The 11,435-nt window shown below is 35.0% G+C and overlaps 1 pseudogene; it reads right to left on the bottom strand.

Annotated features, from left to right (window-relative positions):
* Positions 1-1,206: 1,206 nt before the first annotated feature.
* On the bottom strand, positions 1,207-7,763 carry LOC149177131 (uncharacterized; annotated as a pseudogene).
* Positions 7,764-11,435: the final 3,672 nt, after the last annotated feature.

The raw sequence follows: 11,435 nt of genomic DNA, 5'->3' as shown, positions 1-11,435 counted from the left end.
AGTTACTTGTTGCTTCTTATCCTTATTCTTATCCTTATTTCACTAGTGTAAAGGATGGTATTATTTGTTATCTCTTTGGACCATTGTATTTTATCTAACTCAATCATTTCATGTATTTGTATTTTATGTTTATACGTTACCGAATCACTGTTCCCTATCAACATATCCACTCCTATCCGAGTGAAAGTAATTCCCCGTGAGTATATCCACTATATCCACCCCTATCTGAATGAAAGTAATTCCCTGTGAGTATATCCATGAATATATCCACTCCTATCTGAGTGAAATCTATTATGCATCCACAAGTGCTAAGAATGAAGAGGAGACTGACAAAATAGTCATTCTGCAAGCATGGAACAATTTCAACCATTAGGTTTGTACTATTTGATTCATTTTATAGTTGAGATTGGGCACCATACTTTCATCGGTAATATGGCCTTAGAATGGTATTAAATACAAGAAATTTGATCCCTAAACTATAATGTTGTTGACATATTCATTGATTTTGAATGCTCCGATTCTAATTTTTAGGAATGGAACACTGCAGAAAGTTTCTCAAGCTCTTCAAATTCTCTTCATAGAGTATTCAGGGGATAAGAAACTTCATCAAGATGAGATTGCCAACACCATGCTATACATTTATCTGCAAAAGATTGAGGAAGGCGTAGTTTGTGGAGATACCACCAAAAAGCAGATTGAAGACAACCCTTTGGCAGGTGTAGTTTGTGTAGATACTACTAAAAAGCAGATTGAAAGATTGAGGAAGGTGTAATTTGTGTAGATACTGCCAAAAAGAAGATTGAAGACAACCCTTTGAATTCAAAAGAAGCTAGAGATTTACACATAGGCTTCAAAACATATATTACCCCAAGACAACAAATATATTTATATTTAAATATATGGAGGAGAGCAATGATCTATCAAGGCAAGCATAATCTTTTCCAACACATCTACAAGAAAATAGACTTCATTTTTTAAATAGATTTTTCAGATCATAACATGCCACCAACTTACATTCAAATAAAAATAAAATTGGTAAGTGAGTGTAAATTGGTTGGAAAACTCCAACACGTCTACAAGAAAATAAACATAATTCTTTAACTAGCTTTTTCAGATCATAGCATGCCACCAACTTACATTCAAATAAAAATAGAACTGCTCAGTGAGTGTACATTGGTTGGAAAACTCCACTGATAACATATATGATAACGAATTTCTTCTTCCTGCAACAGAATTTTAGAAAATTGAGCTCAAACAATGTGTAACTTCACATTCATCAGAAGTTGCAACAACCCAGTGGACATTTAAAATAGTGAGTAGACTGCTATCAAGTGGACTCCAGTAGTATTACTTCACAGTCCAGTTAAATTGTTAATGCATGTAGGATCCCAAACTAACTGCCATTGATTTGTTGAACATATTTCTCAATAAAAAAATTGGTTGATTAAAAGCCAGTTCCAGTCGAACCATAGTATGGGTAGCCTGGACCAGGACCTGCTCCACCACCTGTTGTGTGCAATCCTGATGGAAGCAGTTGTGGATCTTGGAGGGATGTTGCATATTTTTCATACTGGTTTGAGCTATATGGTGTTGTGGAGCTTTGAACTACATATTGAGAAGTAGATGAAATTCCTCTGTATGTAGGTTGTGTTGCATATGGAGGTTGAGGTGCATATGCTGAAAGGCCTGATTGGATATGCTGAGAAACCAATTGGTGGTGATGCAGAGACTGGTACCTGTGGCCCTGGCCTATGATATGAGTGCAAGCTCAAATAGTCTGTTCCATAAGCTGTCTGCATTTTTGGAGATACTGCAAGCTGTGATGATAGTTTCTCCTTTTGACCGTCAGCTGCAAGTTTCACAGTAATAGTCCTTCCTTACATGCCAAGCATAGAACATAGGTGTCAAGATCAACAACCGCCCTTCAACTAATATGACCAACATTATCCAGTACTAGTTATTACTTACATCAATGGTTTTGTTTGGTTCCTTAAGAGCCCGCTTTGTAGCCTCCACAGTCTTGAAAGTCACAAAAGCAAATCCCCTGTTGGTGAAAAATACATACAGCATTAACGAAGACATATACAGCCAAATGAACTAGGCCTTGGAAAAACATGCATAAATATCTAACAACATAAGCATGTTAAGTTGCCCATCATAAATCAAACCGATGTATATTAGATTTGTAACCTGGATTTGTTGGTATTCTTATCATATGCAGCTGAACCTTCTTCTATCTCTCCATATTTGGAAAATACTTCTAGAATCTTATCATTGGCCGTGTCATATGAAAGACCACAAATATAAAGTTTCCTTTGAGCCTGATCTGCACTTTGACCAGGACCTATGCTCATAACTGCCAAATTTCTTACAGTAATCCTCCCCTACACAATAAACAATAATGGGTATAAAAATTACCAAAAATAAGTGTTAAATAATGAATCAGAGTTGTTTGATGATCGATCTTCCACCCTATGTAACAATGGAGTACCATAGACTTTGAGAACTCTCAAGACTCAGAAAAAACAACAATATATAAATGGAATACCACTTTTAGCAACAATAGTTGGATTGCTTTCATTTTTCTTCAAACAAGTTTGGGGTTTTAAAATGAGCCTTCTTTACAATTACCTTGTTTTTGGAGCGCTGCCAAAGTTCCTAGAGTAGTTACCTCTCACAAATGACAAAAATAATTAGCTTCGATTATCCCTTAAATACTCCAGCAAACCCAAATTAAACCTTTGTTACAATTTCTTGTGGCAAACCTAAATGTCAGATTCTATGCAATTAACAAGAAGAATGAAATGCTAATGTGTCTTGCGATTCCTCTTGCCTTAATTGAAATGCTAATGTGTCTTGCAATTCCTCAAGCCTTAATTGAAAAGACATGCAAGTATCAAAATTCAGGGGAGTTTGCTATAGTATAGGAAGAATGACAAGACATTTAACACTTTAGTTTATCACAAAAATCACCTTGGATGCAACTATAATCTGCTTGGAGATCCAATACATTTATAGGACCTCTTAGTATTTAATCAGAATAAAAAATGAAATTAATAAAACTCTAGTCAATGACTTCAATAAAAAAACGTGATTGAGAATCTTAATTTTTAAGAGGTTATTTCATTGGTTTAACATCTCTAATATGAATTTTCCAAGTTTGTTTTGGTTCTGATGAGAAGTTAATTATGTACCAGGGTAATTATAGCGTTACAACAACGAATGTTCTTTACAATTACCTTGTTTTGGCGAGTTGCCAAGGTTTCTAAAGTAGTTACTTCTCACAAATGAGAAAAATAATTAGATTCGATTATCCCTTACATACTCCAGCAAAACCAAATTAACCTTTGTTGCAATTTCTTGTGGTAAAGCTCACTGCCAGATTCTAGGCAAATAAGCAGCAGAATGAAATGCTAATTTGTCTTGCAATTCCTCTGCCTTAACTGAAAATACATGCAAGTATCAAGCTTCAGGGGAGCCTTAATTGAAAAGACATACATGTATCAAGATTAAGGGGTGTTTGATATCGTATAGGAAGATTGACAAGAGATTTAACACTTTAGTTTATCACAACAATCACCTTGGATGCCTGGTAGCCCTTTAAAAAATTGATGTTTAAGGTCAAGAGTCTTAGATGGAGCTAGTCAACATAAAGGGTTCACTAAGAAGTGAGTATGCAAATCTGTTATATAGATCACTCGTTTGAATTATTCTCTTCATCATAACTCAAGAACTCTTTAATGGACATATGTAGAATAATTGTCTTATACTATAAGATAAAGAGAATTCATCTCCCTGCCTACCTAAGCCAGAAGAGCCATGTGGTCAACACTTCTAATAAGCTTTCTACTTGTTGCAAAGGTGTAGACTGCCTATTCATCCAAAATATATGGAATATAATTCCACAACAGGTGCAGCTGCTACCTTAATGGTGGACTTACCTCTTATGGATCATCAGAAGAAAAGAACCATTAATGTGACCACTGGCAAAGCAGGTTGAACAAGTAACAAAAACAAATCAGGGTTGCCAACAAGAACCACCATCCAATGACACAAATAGGAAACCAGAGAAGAGAAACAATAACAAATAGTTTTTCACAAGGACCTCATCAAGAAACAATCAGAAAATATATGCTCAATGTCCTGGTTTTGCCACACTGCCAGGCCATCCAGGAGGCCTGTCTCAGCTCACCTATCTTTGATGAAAAATTAGCATAGACATGACTTTGAGCTCAAAGCACACCAAGGAATACATACAACAAAAATTCTTTTCAGCCACCTACTTTTTTAATTCTGCCTTAATTGATAACTGAAGGTCTTTGCCTAATGCACTGATAAAAAGCATGTGTATTATATCATAAATACGTCAACCATTAGGGCACCACCTTTATTTCCAGCTTTATTTTCTTCATTTTAAGGCCAATTTGAAATTTGAATCTCACCCGAATAAAAGGCAGACATAATATCCATGTTGAGGGCTCATGTTTTTTGTGAGGCAATATATCCCAGATAGAGGAGGCAATAATATCCCAGATACATTCCTCTATGAATATCAATCTCCTCTGATAGAATCCTAAAGATCCATCCAAGACAATAGACCCCCAAAAGAGGTCACTGTCACTCCTCTTCGATTTTATTGGGGAAACAAGCACTACATTTTGGTGCCGGATAACTGCTAAAACGCTACACAACTCATCAAATGTCTTTATAGCATAGCACATTTCATAAAGCTCCATTTGAGAGTTGGTTTGAAATCCAAAAAAAATTGTAGCAATTACTGAAGACAAAAGTTAAGTTGACCACCAGAGGAAGTTGTTGAAAAGTTGAAATAACTATGCATATTCCCTCATTTTGGGGATGTACCGGAGTAAGATTTGTATAAAATATGCTACAAATCCAAGGTCATTTCCTAGTGGTGAGCATATGATTTAGAAATTAGTCTAGTTATTATTATGAAGTTGTAAGCTAGCTACCGCCATGCATTTGCTTAGTATAGCCAATATTTAACTCTCTTCTCGATAAATTAATTGTGCCTTTGTTAATAGGTAACAGATTATAGAACTGGGTAAGGTGAATCAGCTCAAATTTCAACTCAATCAATTGGTAGCTAAGCAATAGTAGGTGGATAAGGAACTCAATCTTTCAATGTCTCTCGATCCAACCATATGTTTCTTGGGTATAAGGCAAGAACCTCATCAAATTTCACTAGTAAAACCTGGTAATCAACCTCAAGAAAATGTTTGTTTACAGTTAGGAGACCATGGGAGGAGAGTTATTCACAAGTATAGCTTACAAATGGATCTCAGGTGGTTTCTTTATAGTCAGGAGACCATGGGAGGAGAGTTGTTCATATGTTCACACTGGGTTGAGAGAATGACCATTAACTATACTAACTACCTTTGGATATAACTTGCTTTACACCATATCTTGCACAAAACCCAAAAAAATGGTCTGACTATTTACAACAATTAGCATAGTGCCAGATCTTTATTAGTGTTTGTGGTCATTGACATAAACAATGTAACGTGCTACGTCCACCCAACTATAGTTTTTTCCAAACATCATATGATGTTTGGCATAAACTAGATGATTAGCAGGTCTCTCTCTTGGGTCACCCAAGAGAGAGACCTGCCATTCGTCTAGTTTATGCTAAACATCACGTGATGTTGGGACAACACTATTATAATGTCCTGAATACATTGTCCTTTCAAAGTGCATAAATACACCATATAATTCATATTTCAAAACTCCCTACATTTTGCAAACAAAAGCTAGATTTGGAAAGCAGTAATTTCAAATTACATGCAAATAGAATTTTAATGACACAGTATCTGATTTTCTTGTTCATCGTTAGTAAAAGTAACATCTTTGTGTACTTTGAAATCGTCTAGTTTATGCCAAACATCAGGCGATGTTTGGACAAAACTATTGTAATGTCCTGAATACATTGTCCTTTCAGAGTGCATAAATACACCATATAATTCATATTTCAAAACTCCCTACATTTTGCAAACAAAAGCTATATAATTCATATTTCAAAACTCCCTACATTTTGCAAACAAAAGCTAGATTTGGAAAACACTAATTTCAAATTACATGCAAATAGAATTTTAATGACACAGTACCTGATTTTTCTATTCAAGCCTTAGGCGGTAACAAGATTTTATGTAAAGCTTATAAAAAGCAATGCATATATTCATGTGCATCCTCTTGCTGGTACGCCGAGGTTGACAAATCTTAAAGGGTAAGTTAAGTTCAAGACACAAGGAAAAGCATAGTACACGTAATTTCAAAAACTTAAAAAACTGAGACAAGAAACAAAATAAGACCAGATAATGTAAGAACCTCAAACAGAGAATGGTAACACATTTGAAATTTCAAGTCAGAAAACCAAAAAGGATTAATATGGAAAATAAACAATCGATCATAGATGCTAGTGTTCGAGGAGATTATATGAAAAGGATATTGTAAAGATTATCAATAAGTTTAGAAGGCTCAATGACTCCCCCAGAAGGCTCAAGTAGTTCTAGATTTTTAAGAGATCTTGGTCTCACTGAGATATTTTAGGTTTATCAGAATTTTATTAGCTAAATATGCAAGTAGATTTTGATTTTTTAGAGATCCTAGTTTCACTAAGAAATTTTAGGTATATCACCATTTTATGAGCTCTCATTACACTGTAATTTCGAAGTATATGAGCTTTCATTACATTATCGTTTCAGAGTGATTCTGGTCCCGTGAGAAATTATAGGTATACCATAGTTTTATGAGCTTTCATTACATTGTACTTTCAGAGTTTTTAAAATCTCACTAAGCAAGCAATTTTGATCAAAGATCATTTGCTTAGTAAGCGGGAAGTCATGAGTTCAAATCTGATTGAAAGAAAAATCATTTTTTTTCCCTCTTCATTAATATGAAAGATTAATATGAAATTTTAGAGTATAAAGGTGTGGATGATAGGTGTCTATTTTTTTCTATAAAACCTAACAGCTAGGCATCTTCGCCATAAACTGAAAGAACCTGACTCTGGTATTCATTTGAGTTAACTAAAGAACCCATTTAAGTTGAGAAGTCAAATAAATTTTTCTGTGATTAGGACTTTCTTATAGTTAGCCCATTGATAGTGTTTATTCAGGCCAAACAGAAAAACTCATTTGTGCTGATTCATACACAATTTTGATTAACACATTCGTATGATTGGGTATTCCTATTAAAATCCATTGTTGCTGGTAAGAATTCAGGGCACATCAAAGAACTTAGTTGTAATGGCTCATCCTGGCTCGAACAATTAAAAAAAAAAAACAAATTGCATCTATGGAGACGATATTAAAGAGTTTGTTTTAGAGAATCCATCTAGGGCTTACCTCAAGATACATATCCAAGGCTCTGTAAAGCACATCACAAGAATCTATGGCATCATCTGGCAATGATTCAAGAAGCAACTAAAATTTGGAGGGCTTGAGATTGACATTGGGGGCCACCTCCGTAATATACTTGTCCATGAGGCTACCCACCCTCTCCAATCGACACCAATAGAAAATGCTAGAAGTGGGCTTGGCGGTGCCCGTGGGAAATTCAAGTACGAAAACCATTGCCTGATCCATGAGGAAAAACTGCACATATATGAGAACAAGCACATCATAGAGGCGACCCATCTTAATATACTTGTCCATGAGGCTACCCACCCTCTTCAACCGACACCAGTAGAAAATTCCAGAAGTGGGCTTGACGATTCCTGTGGGAAATTTAGGTACAAAAACCATCGCCTGATCCATGAGGAAAATCTACAGATATTTGAGAACAAGATCCACATCATAGAGGCAACCCATCTCCCGGGGTGCAAGAATCAGTATGTTATCCAATGTAGCATTGTCCAACTGTGATCCAATCATAGTATTTAGTTGTTTCCTGCATAATTTAGAGGAATTTAACACAATGGTGACTCTTAGGATCCCAAACAAGCCCCTGCATATGACTCCTGCTCTCTCCAAAGAATGAAGCAAACACACAACAGTTTCGAGATCTTCCCTTTGCACTTTCTGGGCATAGTGGTGTATAATCTACTTGTCCCTCCCACATTTTCCTTGGGGGATATGGAGCTGTAGCCAAGCATTGGCAAGTGAGACTTCAGGTAATGCAAAATAAATCTATTGATAACCTAGTTGTCCATTTAAACGAAGCACCTAATGACATGCTAAGTTGGTAGAATTCACTAGAAGTAGGCTAAATTCCGGTAGAGCAGAAAGGAGTCATTCTTCACCTTGCGAACCCCAGCACAGATTGTGTTTCACATCACCGCCTCTCCTACAGGTGGTAGTTGTTTCACTGGTAGTTGTTTCTGATCGAGAATAGGTTATGGTGGAAGAAGCAGTAGAGTGAAAGGGAACTGGTCTAGACTGCTGCACCATGAAGGTATACATTTTTTCCATAACTATGTGGTGTAACTGTTTTTCTAATTATTAATCCAAGGGCACAAAAACTTTAATCTTCTAACATCTGATTGGGCGCCCTAGATAGAGACATGGTTAATCCAAGGGCACAAAAAACTTTAATCATATAACATCTGATCGCACACCCCAGATAGAGATACGGTGGCAATTTGGGGAATGGGTTTCAAAGGGGAACGCCTTACGGCGTAAATATGCTAAAAATTTAAAATTATATTATGGTTGTAGTTCAAATATTTTAATATTTTGAATTTTTTTCACTTATTTTAATTAAAGGAAATCAAATTGATTTTTTTAATTAATTAATTAATTTATTTTGTAAAGATTATTTTGAATTGATGGAAGCATTTTTTTCTTAAATTGTCAAGTTTATATTGAAATTAAATTTAAATTTTGAAATGTTGGTTTAATTACTATTTTATTTTTTATTTTTTATTTTTTAAGTTAGAAAAATATGGTGATCTTAGAATGCTAAAGGATTTCAATCAACCCTTCTTAAAGTCCGATAGATAATTTTAGTCCTTGTGGAAGTTTATCATCATCAAATATTAATATTGCAAAATCAAGAAATATTAAAAAAAAAATTTAACAAATCCAAAATTGAAACAACAAAAAGTTTATGACTAAATTTTAGTGATGTTAAAAATAAAAAAAATTGAGAATCATAAAACAACTATTCTTCTTCAATATTATGTAATATATAAATAGCATATCCATATAAATAAAATGTCTGATAAGAGTGGATAGGCAAGAAAACACTTACCTCATGATACATCTCACATTGACAAGACAAGATTCTGCTCAACTTCATGGTGGAGATTCTTAACCTCTAAATAGGCTTTGTTACAATAACATGGCTTACTAATACCCTATGCCAAAAAAATCACAACTCATGCTCATATGAGATTTTTTAATTAATCAATTTAATTAAAAGGATATAACTATTTTCGAGTTAAATCTCAACCTTAATCTATGAATACTACTAAGAATATTCTAGAATATTTCAGAGGTTAAAGCCATACAATCCATCAAATAATTATTGATAGTTAAATTAAAATTTTTGAAATCTTATTCCAAATAGAGACACCTATTGATGTAATTATTGATAATGACTAAATTAACTATCTTCTTCCATAAAGAATAAATCAATTACCCTTAAGTTACATTCATACAACATTAATAAAGCAAAAAAATAAAAATAATATATATATAGTACTCCAACTAATTGAGCAAATGACCCTTTTTTAGAATACTTTTTAAGGTCACCAAATGACCCTTTTCCAAATACCTTTTAACGTCAATTTTGTCCAAAATCTAGCAGATTTTAAAAAAAATAAGATGTTTAAGTTGTTTAACCTGCAAAGATAGAAGGCTTAGGGGTTTTTAAGGGTGCTAAGTCAATTTATACATTCAATAGTGCATTTTAAATAATAAGAAATCACTATATTACTAAAAAATATATTGCAAAGCCAAAAAGTCATTTCATCTATTAGTGCCCTTTGAAATATATGCCTACATAACTTTGCAATTCTTATATTCTTTTGCAAAAAATTATAAATTTTATGTAATTATAAAAAGGTTGTGGCTAAATCACATAGCTCATACAAAGCCAAAAATACATAGATATGGAGACAATTTGAGGCAAATTGCTTCTATGACTAGATATGATGGACATTCATGCTTCTAAAGACCCTAGACTTTCATAGTATTACATATAGAAACCTGGAGCCAATAGAGAAAAAAATAAGGATAAATGAGTACATGTTAAAAGTTGTATCAAAACCGGGACTTAAAAAAATTTGGTTTCTCTTGAAATATAGACAGAGCGGATGGGGTCGAGGGAGATGAGGGTTAGGGTTTGAAGAAAGAAGATTGCAGAGGACGAAAGGTGCAGGAAATCGTGACGGCGACGGATAGCAGAAGGTCCTCGCGTGCAGTAAGAGGGAAGAAAGCAGTCCGTTTTGGCTGGGCAGGGAGCAAATAAAAGCCAGGAGAGCTGAAGGAAGCCATGGAAAGCCGACAGGGGAGGGGAGAGATCCCCTCCTATAAAAATGTAGCAGCAGGAGAAGCAAGCGGGAGCAGAACGCAGGGCAACCCAAAAGAGAACAACAGAGAGGCTCCAGTAATGGGAAATCAATGGCAACTGAAGACAAGAGGAAGATGCTTACCAAGGGCACAGAAAAAACCAAGGTATGTAATACCCAATAACAAACTTGAGGAATATAACTGCTACATGAAAGATCATGCTTTGATCTGCAAGTTTGTAGGGTTTTGGCCAACAGAAAAGGATTTATTCAAATGGATACAACAGAGATGGAGACCAAAAGGGCATATCGAGCTAAAACTAGGAGCTAAAGGCTTTTTTATAGTCATATTTGCAAATCTGGAAGATAAAGACAGAGTTTTTGAAGAAGGACCCTACTTCATGAACAATGCAGGTTTGTTTATGAAATATTGGGAGGAAAGATACAACCCTGAAAATGAAAAAATGTTAGCAGCACCAATCTGGGTCAGACTATTTGGCCTACCAGTGGAATTTTGGGATCCCGAAATCATGGAAGGAATTGGTAACACAATTGGAGACTTTGTAAAGGTAGCAGAATCCACGAAAAGAGGGAAATACACATCTTATGCAAGATTGTGCGTCTACATGAATATAGCTGAACCGCTGCCTGAGTACATAGAACTAGAATATCATGATGAGATATGGCAACAACCAATAGACTATGAACACATACCTTTTAGGTGCAGAAGATGCCATGAATATGGCCATCTATATAAGCAGTGCCCGATAAATAAGGAAGAGGAAATCATAAGGCAACAAGAAGCAGAACAGAGGAAAGCAGGAAGAACAGAAGAAGAGGAAAAGGGTTTCCAGCAGGTAAACAGAAGAAAGAAATCTGGAAACGAAGGAATAAGAATACAAACGCAAACAAAACCAATGGATATAGAGAGCCATAATAAATTCAAAATTCTACAGCAGGATAA

The sequence above is a fragment of the Pinus tabuliformis genome, chromosome 4_1 (assembly GCF_031772625.1).
Source record: "Pinus tabuliformis cultivar Carrire ecotype Pingquan chromosome 4_1, CPIR1, whole genome shotgun sequence".
In the NCBI taxonomy this organism is placed as follows: domain Eukaryota; kingdom Viridiplantae; phylum Streptophyta; class Pinopsida; order Pinales; family Pinaceae; genus Pinus; species Pinus tabuliformis.
This window is presented reverse-complemented; position numbering and strand designations above follow the sequence as displayed.